The sequence below is a fragment of the Dermacentor silvarum genome, chromosome 5 (genome assembly GCF_013339745.2).
Source record: "Dermacentor silvarum isolate Dsil-2018 chromosome 5, BIME_Dsil_1.4, whole genome shotgun sequence".
In the NCBI taxonomy this organism is placed as follows: Eukaryota; Metazoa; Arthropoda; class Arachnida; order Ixodida; family Ixodidae; genus Dermacentor; species Dermacentor silvarum.
Genome location: NC_051158.1, coordinates 142,129,099 through 142,146,582, shown reverse-complemented (window position 1 = coordinate 142,146,582; position 17,484 = coordinate 142,129,099). Strand labels below are relative to the sequence as shown.

Below are 17,484 nucleotides of genomic sequence, written 5' to 3'. Positions count from 1 at the left end.
TCAAATACTCATATACGCAGTTACATTACTGGTCGCCGCGCGACAGGAACAGCTTTTTAGCGTTGCGGATCGACAATGTCTCTTTAGATGAACAAACTAGCTACAATTCCCAATATACTCGCACAATTACTGTTACATTTTCAAGTATTATTATTTTTGTTCTGATATTTGTTTTACCTGTTGCTGAAGGCTCGAGAACTTCATTTACCAGGCTTTTTTTAGGCTTCTATAACATGTATGAGGCAGAACGAAACGCGTCCATATGAATTAAGGAATTGTTTTTGTTCAAAATAAGTTATTTGTTAATACAAATGCAAACGCATGATGTTTCCTGCTGGAAAAGGCGTGAGACCTTCGTCCAACGTTCCACCCTTTTATTCTCACGCCTTACATCAACCCCTGTTTTGATGGGAAATAAATAATATTATATTCTAGTCCAGAACGGCAGGGTAATAGATGATACCTTTATTGATTATTCCAAATCGCTTTTTTAAGATTCCGAAAAATATGAGCCTACAGGGAGGCTTTCGGACTGGGATTGCGATCTATCGATAACTATTGAGGCTGCCATGGCCATGCTGCTTAATATGAGCGATAATAAATTTCACCGACGATTACGATTCTTCCTAATGCGAAATGTGAGCGCAGCTTCATACCTGTTTTCATTTCGCGTGTCAATATTTTGTATTATGATAATATAGGTACACGGCATTTATTAGGAGGAGAAACCTGTGAGCAGCGTAGCGGACAATCTGTCTCGGGCCAGCCGCCCACCACGGACCCCAACAAGGGGACGGGGTTAGATTTTGTGTATAAAAGCCTGCCCGCGCCTAGGGAACCTACATGCAACGCCGTTTTAGGGTGGTGACAACACCAACATTTTGACCGCTATTTACCGCCAAATTTTTTGGGTAGCCATTTGGTCCCCAGTCTTTCTGCCTGTTTTTGTCACGCTCTGATGTACTCATGTTGGCATGCGTTCAATTAAATTTCTTTAATTTAGTTTTTTGCCAATGCGCACAAGAAACCTGCATACATAGGCAGACTGCGGAGGTCTTCGCAGGTGGACGTAGCAGCCGTGTTGGGGAGGCGGGGAAATGGGTGGGCAATGCGACGGCTCTTGGCTTCTTCAAATCGCCGGCATTCGGTAATGATGGCTTGTACAGTAGAACAATCCTTAAACACAAGGAGGTGAAAGGCATCATCTGCTATGCCCTTATATCAGCTTCGGACATCCTCGGATCCACTTTGCGGCACAGAGCGAGCACGTCCTGTATGTATGTGAGGTGGGACTCAGTGCACGTCTGGACACGCGAAGCGAGGTCTTTTTGAGCGGCGCGCTGACGTCCAACAGGCCTGCCAAACAAATCCGTGAGCTTCTGTTTACAAATGTCCCAGGTGGTAAGTTCCTCCTCGTGGGTCTGAAACCAGACGCGTGCCGTCCCCGCGAGATAGCATATCAAATTAGCCAGCATGGCGGTCTGGTTCCAGTGGTTGCTTTTGCTCACCCGCTCATAAAGTTGAAGCCAATCTTCAACATCCGTGTTGTCAGTGCTGGAAAACGAGCCGGGGTCACGCGGTTGTGCCAGAATGACGGTTGGCGTGGCGGCCGACGAGCCCGAAGCATCCTTGCCTTGAGCTGGCATGGTAGATGCAGCCAAGGAGCGCCCGCTGCGTAAATCCGTCTTGTCCTTGACCCCGCACCTCCACCAAAAATGTTACGGGGAAAAGAAGCAAGAAATATATTTACACTGTATTTACAAGTATGGCAGCGGCTGACAAGATCATAGCTCGCGAAGTCCAGAGCGTCGTCTTCTTCAAGTCATGTCCAAACGTCTTCTTCGTCGTTCTGTCACAATATACAAGTTGCCTTTCCCTTTTATTTTAACACATCAAACTTACTTTTCTATTGCACGTCATGCGACACATATAAAGCAACAAGTTATAAGACACGATGGCGTGCTCGTGGTAGGATAATCTCACGCCAAGAATATGAACTGCATTAAGCATTGTCGTTGCCTTCCAGTTGTAAATAATATATAAAGGGTGCTTTTCGAAGTGTGCTGTAATAAACACTGTCCTTACTAGTCTGTTTAACTAAAACGTAGCCGTGCCGTGTACGGCGCTCAGACGCGCCATTTGTATATGGTCGCTGCGGCCACAGTTTATTAAAAGAAGTGTTTAACTTTCACGTCACCAACGGTTGCGGGAAATGTGGTCTGTCGGCTGGTCTTTCGCCATTTTGTGCCCCAAATTTAACCCGCCAAGTTAGCTGATGGCGGCTTAAAGAAATTCAACAAGAGGGGACACTCGGCAAAAACTGGCAACAGGAAACACGTCACCATACGTCACGCTATACTTTTGACGCCGAACTTTGACTGCCACGAGCACCGAAAAAAAGAAAGTGAAATTAAGCTAACAGGCATTGATTTATTTTTTTAAATTCTTTAGCGCGAAAACTAAACGTTTTCGTATAAATAAACTTAAGCTTTGCGACTTATATTCCTTGCCTTCCCTAGCCACAGGTCAATGACAAGGTCGATCCAAATGGTCGCGAAGCTTCGGGCGAAAAGCGGTTCAGAACCAATTCTTACCGACATTAGCAAGGGTGGTTGAGGGAGCAGCGATTGAAGCGCGACTATGTTTGGAGGGAATAAACACTGGGAAAGAAAAAAAAATCGTTTTTAATTAAAGCGAGACGCGGTTAGATTCATTCAACGAAAATAAACTTCCTAATCCATTTTATTGCGATACCAATTATATGGACACTCAAAAGCAGATTTCTGCCGTCGGCGTCGCCGTCGCCGTCGCCGTGAGGTTCCGTATGACGTCAATGGAGATGAAATCGTCGCCGCGTGCCGAACGCTGTATGTGCGAGTGAAAGGGCGCGAGGGACGCGCGCTTTCACGGGGAGTGAACGCACGGCAGAGAACAAACGCGCGTTCTGCGCCGTGCTCCTTAAGGGCTGCAGAAGTAGGCGTCTCTTTCCTTCTTTACAATCACCATATATGTAGAGCAAACGCGCCTTCTTCCGACGCGCGAAAGGCCGTCGGTGAGGGGGGGGGGAGGGGGAGGGAAGGGAGGCGACGTTCAGCTGAGGCACCAAGTGCCTATTTATATCACAGGCTCCGGCATCGGTCGACAACAGTTCTGCGTGTTGCCGGTGCTGCTGCATGTCCAAGTTTATACAGCTGATAAAGCTACTATCATTACTCTGTATAGCTCTCTACAAATTTGCTATCGCAATTGATGCTTCGCCTTTCAGGTGAAACTGTGACATCTTTTTATATACGAATGGCGAGAAAAGAAGATACAACTCTATTTTACTTGATCATTATCAATAAATACCTTCTTTCAGCGTCCACCGTGAGAGCGCCCATCGATAGCGGTGGGCGTTGACACCGCTATCACTTGCAATCCAATGCAGCTCTTGGAGTGCGTGGAAAAGCGCGCTCGTAAAGTTCACCTGTTACAATACGCCCCCCTCACATGTGTTGTTTTGCATGTTGGCGTTTGGCTGAATTAGGTGATGCGGGTAGTTTTAAATGCAGAGCATTTCTATAACTCACATGTAGCGTGCGCCGTCCGTCCGCAACAGCTCGAGCACAGGTGCGCCCTCTCCCCCACTCCTCCTCTCCCGCATCACGCTTGCAGCACATGTGCAGCGCGCGAAGCGTCGTAGTTGAGTCGCGCTCCGGCGCTGCAAGCACCGTAGCAACATCTTAATGGAATGCGACGGGATCCACCCAGCGAGAACCGTAGGTAACGTGTAACTTCCAGAAGCCCTTGGGTTTAAAGTGGAAGGAAACATCAACAGATCAGCCGTAGAGATCAGCAAGAGACGATTAGAGTACTGGTGGAAAAAAAGCAGGGAAAAGATGGATACGACCTGATCTCTTAAAATCATAGGGAGCGATACAAGGTAATTTTTTGGAAAAGGAAAAAAAATGAGAGGTATACAAAAATGCTAGATAAATAACATGTATAGTATACCTGATTAAATCAAGCAGGCTAGGTGACTATTTGTCACCGCCCCGTTTCAAAGGGGATGCCAATAAATCATCATCATCATCATCATCATCACCAGCAGGTGCTGGCGTGATAGCGCGCCCTCCCTCCACCCCCTCTCCCTCTAACGCGCGCGCTAGGAATATAAAGCGGGTTGGCGCGGGCTCCATTCGTCAACTCCTGCGCTCTCTTCTCTTGCGTTCGTCGGCGGTCGCAGTTTTTTTTTTTTTTTAATTCGAAAGCTTGCCCTTAGGCATAATACAAAGCATATCAAAAATACACGATCAGACTTGATTCATGTAAAAAATCCAGTTGATCAGCGATGGAAGCAAGACCTTCAACTAGCACCTCGACGCAATCCAACATCAGCGCCGAAGCACTAGTTCAAGAGATCGTACCATAGTCTTCGTCGACGGCGGCAGAAGACAAGGCGGCGAGGCGGCGCGCTGCCGACGCCGAACGCAAGCGTCGTAAGCGCGCTGCCGACGCCGAACTTCGTGAACGAGAAACCGCGGCCAGCCGTCAACGTCGACAAGCGGATCCTGAGCAGCGTGCACGAGAAGCCGCGGGCAGGCGTCAGCGTCGGGCCGCGGACCCTTCGAGTCGAGAACGACACGCGGCTGCGACACGTCAGCGTCGGGCCGCGGACCCCGGCGTACGGGAACGAGAGGCGGCGGCGAGCAAGCGTCGTCGTCTGGAGGCCGCCGCCGCGGAGCCCGTCGCCCCGGAGGGCGCTGGCGCGGAAGCCGTCGGGCAACGTCAACGCAGTGATGCCAATAAAATAATAACAACTTTACGTTACCTACTTACGATTCTCTCTTCTCTCTCAACCCAGACCACTACCACCACACCATCACCACCACCACCACACCAACAACACCAACACCACGGAACCCCACTATGCTCTGCATTTACACGTGTCCCTCGCGCGGGGGTATGCGACGGAGCTTTTTATTGTTTCTTAACCTGTGCAGTCAAAAGTAGTGAGTTGGGACCGTCAGATACTTGTTTACTTTAGTTGTTTCGTGCGACAGCGCTGGCCGACGGGCTTGGCGTCCGACGAAAGGACGAGCACTCTACGCAATTTAAGCCCAAAGCGTTCGTCGGCCTCCAAAGAAAGTATGTTCTGTGCAGCGATGCGATTTCGACACCCGTACGGCTGACCTTTTCCTGCATCGCTTCCTGCGCAGTAAGCTCGGAACACTCACCAAATCGAAGGGCGGGCCATTTGAATATACAGATCTATTGGCAGGCCTGCGAAAACAAATTTCGCGCCTATGAGGACAAAATCACGTCACTTCTGTTTTTAACAGATTTAACGTCAAATTAATTTTTCTTCCTCCGGAAGTGTTCCCTCCTCAAACAGATGGCGCTAAGCCCCATGAACCGCCGATAAGCCGCCATGTTTTGAACGTATGGGCTTCTATGGAAGCTTCGCTACCAGGTATATTCACCTTGCCAGATACATGCGTCATCCGCCTGACACTCCCCCGAAGCCGGCGAGTGCTGCCGCGCGCGCGTTTTAGCGCTCGCCCGCGGCGACCCGTCTGTCGCCCTTTCTTTTTAAAAAAGTAGCCTGGTTTATTGGGCTCTCGGTGTATTCCTGCGTTCCTTCTGCACTGGGACAAGACACTAAGGCACTAATGGACTATATACGGCAAGGTGAGAAATCCTGTTTCACAATCTACGACGCAATTAGGCTTACGGCACAGGACTGAGACTTAAGACGCAGTTAACGAAAAAATTTGTCGCAGTTTCACCTGAAAGGCGAAGCACCAATTGTGATAGCAAATTAGTAGAGAGCTATACGGAATAAAGATAGTAGTTTTATCAGCTGTATAAACTTGGACATGCAGCAGCACCAGCAACGCGCAGAACTGTTGTCGACGCCGTCGGCGTTTTGCCCGCGTTCGCACCGAACGCGCGCAAAAGTTGCATTTGCTCTCTATATATGGAAAGGAGGAAAGAGACGCTTAATTCTGCAGCCCTTCAGGGAGCACGGCGCAGAACGCGCGTTTACTCTCCGACGTGCGTTCGCTCCCCGTGAAAGTGCGCGTCCCTCGCGCCCATTCACTCTCACATAGAGCGTTCGGCACGCGGCGACGATTTCATCTCCATTGACGTCATACGGAACCTCACGGCGACGGCGACGACGACGGCAAAGCCGATGGCAGAAATCTGCTTTGGAGTGTCCATATAATTGCTATCCCAATAAAACAGCTCGGCCGTCCTGGTGCAGTTAGTTTGAGGTAATGAATCGTGCTGGGACATGTTTCCGACGGTTCCTAGGGAATTATTGTAACTTATTTCGGTTTTTGAGGCACACTGGCCGCACAAGGCGTCGTGTCGCAGTTAGCGAGAACTAACTCGGCCGTGGTGCGTACTCTAGTGCATCTTGCTAGGAGAAGTTTGTGTCGCCTTCTCTGACGCCAGACATTACCGAAATGTAATTTCGTTACTTTCTGGGGTACTTTTGAGGCAGGCTGGCCGCACAGCGCACTGTAACGCAGTTAGCGATAAGCAGCTCGGCCGTGGTGATAGTTTGGCGTGTAATGAATCTTAGAGGGACAAGTTTGTGACGTTTTTTGAGGCCCCGCAACAACATATACCTTCTTTCGGTACTCACGCCTGTTGAAAACGCGATGGGCGATTGCCAAGAGTGATAACATATGAGAGTGTATTGCTGGCGCCGGCGGAACGCGCAAACGATAACGCCGAGGAACATATCAGAAACTTGTAATTCGAAAATTCCGTCTTCTAAAGGACTGAAAACAGGCTTTGCACCCACGCATTTGTCTTGACTGCCAGCTGCGTCCGTCTCTGTGTATGTCGCGTACCGTCGCGTCACCCGAGGCCATGTTTTGGAAACGCGAAGTCGCCCGTGTACTTGTGCTGCCAAAGTGCAGGAAATAATGCGCGGAAATGGGGGAACGCTTGGAAATCAGATGTTTTCATATTTTATGGTATTGTTTATGTTGAGTAGGGTATTTTCTACGCCATGTATGTAAAAGCGGATTGCTTTTGTTTGTAACGCCGCCCATTCACCGCTTTCGCACGTTTCGCCTCTACACGCAGTTTTCCTATGTCTAAATACCAAAATGACACATGCTTGTAAAATGCTGTTACGTGCTTGTAAATGAAACATGCTTGTAATTTACTTTTTTTCAGCTGGGGCCGTCCGGTGGAGCTTCATACGGGAACTAGTGCTTACCAGTGGTCACAACCTGGGGTCGCAACGACCTGGGGTAACAAAAAGCGCGGAACGAGCTTTTATATAGAGCAAAATAAATATTTCCTCATTTCAAAAAAGGTCTTGCGTCTACTTTGTGAAATTGCACGTGGCACAGATTCGATGGGACTTCACGAGATCGTTCGCAATCATTTTTACCAAATAATAAACCGATGCCGCCCGAAGAGCAAAAAAAGAAGAGGGGGGGGGGGCGCAGCCGGCGTGCTAGCTTGCGTTCAAAATGCACGCGCCCAAACCGAAACCGGCAGTGATTTACACCGACCGCTTAGCACGCTGCAGTCAATTTGGCCGCTGGGCTCTATGGGAGTGTCCCCTCTTGTTGAATTCCTTTCTCTATGGTGGCGGCAAGTACCCTTATAAAGGCTGTCACCACCCTAAAACGGCGTGGCATGTAGGCTCCCTAACCTCGCCAGCACTATACAGCCACTGTAACCCAGTGTATATACCCAAGGCGGGATAGGTTACACACGGTTAACCCTTACCGCATGCAAATTCGGAAGTAAGAAGGGAAAAGACAGGATTGATGAGAAAACGAGAGATAAGGACAAATATTGGAGAGGAGGCCATACCAAATAGCCCAACTACAGAGTGGAAAATGAATTAAGCATTGCGTAAAAACTGTATTGTTCCGCAGAAGTAAAGAGGGAAGCTAATTGAAGTAATGATAATAACTGCACAGGTGACCGCAACTTCGAAAACATTGTAAAGGAATACGTTCTGGTGCAACAAACAATTCTTCCGCCAGTGCGCACACCGCCGTTCCTGGGCATCAAAAGTGTCGATCACTCAACGGGAAACGAGAGACCCATAGGAATGGTTGTACAAATAAACAGTGGAAGTATCGGTTTCTGCTCTATACGTTATCAATAGACACCCGAGGTGGCATTGGTAAAATGTCTGACTCTTTTCGTTTCTGATGTTTTGCATTTCAGAAATCATATAAACTCCGGTAATAAAAGAAGGGTTCTTCGTACGCAGCAAAGTGTTTTCAACCGAATGACTGCGTACAACAATATCTAAGCAGACTCAGCTTCAGCCGGCATACACGTAATATAAATCACTACGTAGATACCAACTATTGCAACAATATGTAGCTGCGAGCTACACAATGTGAGTTATGTAGATGCCCAAGTAACACAGAACGTAGCGTAAACGTTGCCTGATTGTAACAAATGTCAGGCAACGTTAAACAGCCAACCTCAACGTTGAATGTACGTTGCCAGCTGCACGTTCAAGTGATGTCACAAAAAAATGTCACAGCAACGTCCCGACACCCACGTTGTGTCAACGTTGCATGTAAACATCAATTTAACGTGTAAATGGTATCAATGTAGCAACGTTACAAAACAGCACGTTCCCAGAACGTTGCTGGATGTCACCAATATTGACATTAATGTGATGCCAAGCTGCTGTAGCATTTCGCATGTATACGTTCATGCAACTATAAGATATTTTCATTTTCAACTGAACATTCATCTTTATCATACAGTGAGGTATGGAGCTGTATAGTGGTTATGCAGTAATTAATATCTTCTAAGGAACACCATGTTAAATTATGTTTATTATGCTTCTCCACAGATAAGATCTGCTACAAATTATATCAAATGGCAGAAGCGTTCACATGGAAAAAATGCTAATTGTTGCAACGGTTCACCTATACTAGATAAAGTCACGCATAAAAGTATTCCCTTCTTCCACACCAAATGCACAGGACTTTGTGATTGCTTGCACGCCACATGCTTCTAAAAGTGGAAACATTAAGCAAGGGCCATCATAAATAGGCACAAGCCCTATGATACGAGCTGCATAAAAATGACGAACACATCCATACTGCACAGTGGATACACACAGATCATATCTACTTGTCCATATGAAAAACTGCATTTTTTTCAGTTCACGTATGGTTTACATTATAGAAACGGCACTAGAGCAAAGGACTATAAGCCACCAAAACGGCTGCAAACACATCGTACACCAGCGCACATTTGTTTCACACACCACACAGGACACATGGACGCTGCAGACATGTTTTTTTTTTTAGGTAGAATCTTCGCGAGCCGCACGATAAACACAGAAGGTACGGACGACAGGAGCAAAACCCGCGCACATTCAACACACCGACACGAAAGGAAAAGCGGACGATACGGGTGTAACGTGCGCCACACGAGCTATCAACCCTTGTGGATTTGATCCTTTCCGACTGAAACAGTCACAACGCGCACGGAAACATCGAACACTGCACATCTGAACCTCCGATATCGTGTCAACAATTCCTGAGGCTACAATTCATGTTGACGACATCAGAAAGTTATTTAAAACTAAGTGACGGCGTAGGAAAAGTAGGCAGCATCGCTAAACGTCATGGATTGGCTTCGAGACAGCCCAAACCGTTCAAATCAAGCCACAGCGACGGCTTGATAAGGATAACGTAAGCTAATCTCGAAGGCCATGCTTATGCTGGCTGCAGACGGCGGAAGCAATTCAAAGGTAAAATACGTTATAAAATTTCTTTCTACGCCAAACTATAGTGTAAATTATACATTGTTCTACAGTTATTTTGTCTCGCAACATCTATACGTAGTTGTGTGTAACCCGGCGCAAAATTATAGTATGCGAGTGTACTGGTGAATATTTTTGTCATCACAGAGTCCACAACATTCTCACAAGTATGCAGGTGGCGCTATTGTTTTTCCTCCGTGTTCTGTGATGGCGGTCGTATGCGCGGGGTGCTACGAGCATCGCGTTTGCTTGATCGTGTGTTTTTGTGTTTGCAGTTATGAAGTGGGTCGCAGTTAGCGTGCACAGAAGTGCCTGAAGATACCTTGTGTCATGCTGCAAACTCGCCGTATGCGTGGCGCGCCAGGCAAATGTGGCCCAACGATTTTATGCCGTGGAGTGCGACCCCTTTGTTCTCGTGGAAAGTTGGGTGGACGTCGCAAAGAAATATTGTGTGTTGGGCGCGCCTCAGCTCGTCCACTACGCAGAGGCATGTATGCGGGAAGTAACATCGTCGACGCAGCACCGGCAACTTGGAGAGCGCTTCGCGACCGCGTCGTACCATTCAAAAGGTAAGTAATCGTGCTGGCTAACTACACGCGTGTTGTGTGAGCTTGTCGTGTGTGCATAGCGTGCGCGAGCGTATGAAATAGAAGTTCCGCGACAACAGTGATACCTGTGCTGATGCTTGCTGAACGCTGGTTGTCAGCACTTAGTTACGCAAGTTTATTGCTTCGATGCGAAATTGAAAATCTTCATAAGCGTTTTCTTCCGATGAGAAATACAACGTTCGAAAATAATCGTGTTCATCATGTCCGTGCTGCGCGTGAGTTCCCGCTTTTCAGCTGAAGTTGCATAATAACGACTCATTTGCCTCTTCACCGATTCTTATTGCAATGACGTTTCCTTGCTTATAAATGCCTCAACGTTGTAAATAATATCTGCTTACGAAGTTTTCGGTTTATGACAGTTTTAGAGAAAAAAAATTAAGCAATCACAGCTTGCTACTAGTCCAACTTACTTTTTAAGACAAGATGTTTTGACATACCTTATACGTAACTAAATATGACAGGGGAAAGTTAAACTGAGTCATGAAAAAAAAATGAATTGTTTTGTAAACAAACATTTCTTTGCTATGTGCTGCTGCGTGTCAATAATTTTACTGTGATGAAAGGGTCCCCATTATCAAGACATTCATCAGTGACTTCTACTTTGGGCTCTGTTGCCACCCTGCACTAATGCAAACATTGTTTTTGTCACTATATTTAGATGCTCCATGCATGTGTAGACAATTTGACAGCTTTATAAAGCTATGTGCCACTGCTATAAGTTAACACAGAACTTATTTTATAGTGGCGAGGCTGTGACCCATAACAGTGCCCACATAATGGAGGAGCCACCAGACCTCTTGGCTATGCCTGCCGTAGTGCAACGTGTAATCTGGATGGTCGGGTCAGGTATGTATGTAGTGTAGCTGTTCCAAAAAGTAGCATCTCGGTATCATTCGTGGATAAGTTAATCGACATTAGTGAACACAGCTTACTAAATAGGCCAAATATTTATGCCACTTGCTGTTTATTTGTGTTCATAGCTGTTATGCACACCTTATTGTGTTCTATATAAAAGTAGACCTAACATGTCCTGATGTTAAGTATTTTTTCTTGCATCAGTTTTAAGTTAGGTAGGCAAATATCTATAGGTATGTATACTTGTGCATATACTTTCTACATATTGGCTAGTGTTTTAGCTACACGAAACAGCGTATGTTGTCACTACTCTGAAGTCAAATTTATGGTTGATGCGCCGCTTGTTTTTGTTGGGCACTTACACTTCTGTGGTGTCTTAAGCACTGTAGATGCCCGACAGCTGAAGTATTGCAGCAGTAGACAGTTTTAGTTTAGCGTGCGCTGTCATTGCGTACCCTATAATATAGCGGGTCATCACTGCGCATGTGCAGAACGCTATTCATATGCACGCTATTTCTCAGATTTAGCATTACCGTCTGGGCATGGTTTGCGTAGTTTACGTTAAATATGCCGGTGGTGCCCGCTGCCCGCTTCGAATTGAATTTGGCGTGGCTTTTGCAGAATGCGCTTCGTTCGTAGCAAATGACTGCGTAAACAGCTTTCGCTTACCTTCAGGCCGCTTCGACAACAGTGTAATATGGTTAACCTTGTGGAGTTTTCGAGATTGCTTCACGTTTCGAACGACATTAAGTCTAACGAGGGAAACCGAGATATGTCAGCACCACCTGTCAGTGAAGTCGAGAGATAGGTGCGACGATGGCATATGGCCTCTGAGATCGGAAGATCTCGCAGGCCAACTAAAACTAATAAATGTGTGCTGTTTAGCGTACGCTGTACTATAGCGTATAGGCGTACGCTATTAGTTGCATAGGCTATACTAAAACTGTCTAGTGTCAAAGCTAACTGGCACTTACTATTGCTACAGTATGCCAACAGATACCTATCACCGTATTTGTGCATTTTCTGAGAACCAGCCGTGTTTGCTAGGTGAAATTTGTAGTGTACTTATGAGTTTGCCGGTCAGTTCATGTAACTTTTCAGGATAGAATTTACATGGGGAGGAAAAGGGTACCATACAACATGACTGCTGCTAACTGACCACTTATTTTGATGGAAGGATTAAAAATAGCAACACTGCTTGTGTGCTTATGTAGTGCACAATTTCTTTCAGAGGGAAGGCGTAAGTTGTAATATAAAGGCATAAAATCACAATAAATGGTATTTGTGTAAAAAGGAAAGTAAATATGGGGGTGCAGACTAACTTCAATCACTTGTCATCTAGAAAGGATGCCTTTTATTTCATGAATTGATCATGGGGTCTGGCTCGCATGTCTTGTTTATGTGGTATGCCTCACTGATCTCTCGTGTCAATTTTTCACCGTAGGTGAAAACAGATGATGTTAATCCAGCCTGAAGTCCTATCGCGGCAATGCATGGGCCAAACTGGACGAGCATGCTGGTCTTTTGAGTGAAATATGGGAATTTATTTGGCACATTTAGTTACCGGCCAGTCTGCTCTGTGTACATTTGACCAGGTGTGAAAGGAATACAGTACACTGCCTCTCATACACACTAGACAAATTTGGTGGTATCTTTAACCAAGCAAACCTCCCTTGCCTGCTCGCCTTTCCCAATTCACTTGTGGACTGTCGTGCATATCCTGCCTACTTTATTTTTCGCTGGAAATGTTAGTGCATAGCAGTCCACATGAGAATTGAGGCTTGCTGAGTTAAAGATGCAACCCAATTTGTCTTGTGTTTGTCAGGGGTAGCATAGTCTGTTCCTTTGATCATGTATATATTCGGTCAAATGTACATGGGGCAGACTGGCTGGTGCCTCAACATGTGCCCAGGAGAGCACCATAATTCACTCAAGGGAGAAATATGTTCGTGCCACTTGACGATGCACTGACGCGACTGGTGCTGCGTGCCAGATTTCGATTGTTCATCTATGGCAACCAATTGACCATCATCATCAGTGACGAATACCACATTAAGGAAATGGGACATGTGTCAGTTGTAGAGATACAAGCTGTATTTTGGCTATCACTAATTGCTGAGAGGGTGATTAGAGACAGTTACTAGGAGAGCTCTTCATCTGGTTGGCTGGCACAAACTGTACCTGTTTCTGCACTGCAAAAAGCTGAAAGACTCTACTTGGGCTCACTGAAGCTGCTCTTTAAAATAAATTTGAAACAGGGTAAGCTATATAATTTTGTGTGCAGCCCCTACACTAATGCCACTGGACGTACCTGCCATTTCCGGTTACATTTATCGCACGGTTAGACATACTTCTTTTTGCTACCAGCATTTATTGACATAAAACCGATGGCCTATTGCACAAGCAATAAAAGCACATCAAAACGCTTGGAGTGATGTCAAATTTAGGTAGGTTCATGTAAACAAAGCAAATTAATTGCTTTAATAAGAACGTTGTGCAGACTGGGTGGGAATAGAACCTGGAGTGTGAAAGGAGCACGCTTCCCTTATGCCACGGCAGCTCTTTGGTTCTGGCTGACTTAAGGTGTGCCTAGTGCGTGTCATACTGTGCACGTCACATTGCAGCCATTTGGTTGACTAAAGGTGCTTTCACGTTCCCCCACGTAAGCAGTCTTAATGTGTCTCTGCCATCTTTTATTGCAGGTACACCTAGGAAATGTTTTATACATTGGCAACGATAACTGGGGCCTGCTCCAGTGCCATGGCCGGGACTCCCTGTTCTGCAAAGAACTGGCATAACTGATGTGGGGAGCCCTGGCGCTCAGGCGTAGGAGCGTCACAGGGGCTCCTTGTTGGTGCTTGAAGGACGGCAATGCTGTTGAGAAGCCGACATTGAGCCCCGATAAATTGGAAGCTGTGGGTAGTAAGTATCATTCACATTCTTTCAAGTTTGTTTTTGTAATGTTTGTAACAATACATGTATTGCACCGAAATGATTAACTTTTCAGATGCATTTGATGCATATTTTTCGAAATGTGGTGCCCCTGAGGAGAAAAAATCATCTTTTCATGCTTGGTTTTGGCCGAGCGGTTGAATCGAGTGACAAAGTTTTTCGCGTTTAGGTAGCCCAAGAAACACTATCGTCTTTAAAAAGAAGCAAAAGCAGAATTACCAAACCAGCTTATTTGTGGCTACTCATGAGTTGCATTTCTTTGTTTAAAAGTGCCTGCGAAGTGGTGCTAACCTACTTATCAGTTCCAGAATTTTCTATTAACACCGCTTCCAAAAGCTCGCATTCTAATTTGGTTTTTCCACTGCCAGAACTTCCGTATTCGTCATCCGCGGATAGCAACAACTTTTGCAGCGTAGAGCAATATTCAACCCTTCTCCCGATATGCAACACCTGTAGCGTAGTCGTAGCTGGTCGTTCAGACACTGGCTGGTCTGTCCCAAGTAAACATGACCACAGTGGCGCATGGATCACACTTATGCAAGTGTTTTGATGTACAACAAATCCTTTCCTGACTACCCGTGATGCGTTTGCACAGTTGTGCCAACTTGCATGACGCAGAGAACACAAGATCCACTCCATACTTCCCTGCGACTTTCCTTAAGTTGTGCGAAACCTTGTGCACATATGGCACAACCGCGAATAAGCACCTCAGCTGTTTAAGCAGGGTTTCTGCAATGGCATGAAGGAGCAGATGTTGGAAACTGGCCTGCTGTAATGCTCTTGCTGCAGGTAATTTTTTCCCAAAAACGTTCACAGTTGACAGTAACGCTTGTCCCGTCCGTCTCGCCTCACTCTGTCCCGTCTTTCGCGCTTCACCACACTCAAATATGCATCACCAGCGGGTCCGAAATTCCGCTGTTCTGACTACAATTGCTATTCTTGAGGTGAACAAATGAAAAATACACAATTATGTAATCTCAAAAAGACCATAAAAAGTATTTCATCTTTGTACTTCTGGTCTACACACGCCAGTTGCATGTAGCTGCCTCTGCTGAGTGTGGCCTCCAAGATCTGATAGCATTCTGAGGGTTGGTTAATGTATACGTAGCACTGTCAGTGCAACTGAGTGTGTTGATGCGCAGTAACAGGTACAGTCGCCTCTGCTAATTGACGTTCGCAGGACCCCAAGAGTTGGTTGAATTATCCGAAAGATGAAATTAACAATGGCAGAATAAAAGGAGGTATTTTAGATCACCCGAGGTGGTCTGTAATGTTTTCCTGCTTGCTCTTGAAGCACAGCTCAGCCGACATGCGCCAACATGTTAAACACTGCCTCAGTGTTAAACTGTAAGGAAAATTTAGGTTGTGGATATTTTGAAAAATAAAAGTAAAGTAAAGGCAATGTAAAACAGCTTCACACCAAGAGAAGCAGTAGAGTTGTTTCTTGAATTTCTTGTTTTTCAGACCTTAGCTGCCGCTGCTCGCATGAGGGGACACTGTAGAGGCTGAATTCACCAAAGCGACATGCTTATGCATTCGAATAAGTGTTTTGTTCCATAGCAATATGTGGTTTCTTGTTTGGACATTGCAGTGCGTTTGAAAGTAAAAAGTCAAATTAACCGAGGTCAAGTTACTGAGAGTTGACTGTATGAGTCATTTTTTGTATTGTTGTGAAGGTAGCCGGCATAAAACTGCCTTTTGCTGTTCTTTTTTCGCTAAGGCGCGCCCCAGCTATGCTCTGATAAAGTACGGGCTTGCCAAGTGGCATCTTTTCGAAGAATATCTTATGCCATAAGATCTTGTACTGCTATAGTGAGGAACCACAGAACTAGATCATGGAAGTCTACAAAGCTGAGGACTTGCCAAACTAAGATGCAAGTGTTACAACACCAGTTACCTGCTCGACATGCCACTCAGGCACTTGACTGATGACAAAACATATTTTGGGAGTTTCGCAGGCTATAAAGACATTGTGTAGACATATCTGAAGAAGAACATCAGGACTTTAAAAAAAGGACAATACCCAATAACAGCCCACGCGGCACTACAGTCCTTCACTACAGTCGACACCACAGTCCATGTCTACAGTCTACTTCTGCACTACAGTCCACACGACACTTCACTCCTTGTCTGTCGTACTCTCTTTCGTCCCATCCTAGCGCTGTTTGTTCCTGTCCTAATGATGTACCAACCAGCCCAGACCAGCACACTCCGTCTGGGACTTCATACACGAGGCATAGATGGACCATTTTTGTGATTTCTCCCTTTCTCCGCTATTTACCTCATTTCCCTATATAGTGTTTCAAGCCAGTAGTTTCTATGCACGTACAAATTTATCGGTGAATTGCAGTGCAGATGTAGGCAACGACAGAAGAGTCAAGGTGAGAGACATGCGGCAACTCTTTAACAAAAAGCTTTATTTTTGCTGACCCATGTTTATAGCCGTCAGTCACTGCATTGCACATGCGCAATTCGCACCCTTAGGAAGAAAGTAAACTCTTTGTCTGACAAGTGTATAGAAGGTGTGCGATACACACGGAGCCAAGTCGCGAAATCTTTTCAGCCTCAATTATTTTACGTGTTAGTTGATCACCGCTTTTGCTGGAAACAGTACACTGAGCAAACGACAGTTCACAGTCACACGAACTGCAATGACATTCAAGCCTACCGTCACGCACATTTTTCTTGACATTGTATGAGTGTTCTCTCAGCCGGTGATTGATACAGCGTCCCATTTGACCTATATACTGTTTACCACAAGAGGGATACAATAAACCACGTTGCTAACACAGGTGACAAACGGAATTTGGTGTTTTGTTGCGTATGTGTGGCATGCTGTGACATTGCCTTTGATTACACAACTTTAGAATGATATGCAAGTTTCTTGATATTGTGAGAGCTTATGAATGTAGGGTATGACGGCCAGTTTTATGTCTGTCAGATGCAGTGACCACATGACCTCTACTCTGAAAAGCGCATGCACCGAGTGGTTGCCATGTGATCACTCCATCTGACAGACTTAAAGTTGCTGTCATACCATACATTCATAAGCTTGTTCACAATATTGTGAAAACTGCAGATCGTTCCAAAGTTAAAGGTGTCTTCTTTGCACCTCAGAAGCTTATAAAGTTGTGTAATCAAAGGAAATGTTTCAGCACAGCACACAAGTGTAACAAAAATCTGTTCGTCACCTATGTTAGCAACATTAATTACTGTACCCCTCTTTCTTGTGGTAAACAGTACATAGGCCAAACAGGACACTATCAATGACCAGCTGAGAGAACACTCATACAATGTCAAGAAAAATGTGCA

At 45.8% G+C, this 17,484-nt stretch overlaps 1 long non-coding RNA gene across 1 annotated transcript; it reads left to right on the top strand.

Annotated features, from left to right (window-relative positions):
* Positions 1 to 9,986: 9,986 nt before the first annotated feature.
* On the top strand, positions 9,987 to 14,032 carry LOC125945460 (uncharacterized). Its single transcript, XR_007466905.1, has 3 exons — positions 9,987 to 10,326; positions 11,108 to 11,211; positions 13,923 to 14,032. It is a non-coding gene; the product is annotated as an uncharacterized LOC125945460 (long non-coding RNA).
* The last annotated feature ends 3,452 nt before the right edge of the window (positions 14,033 to 17,484 follow it).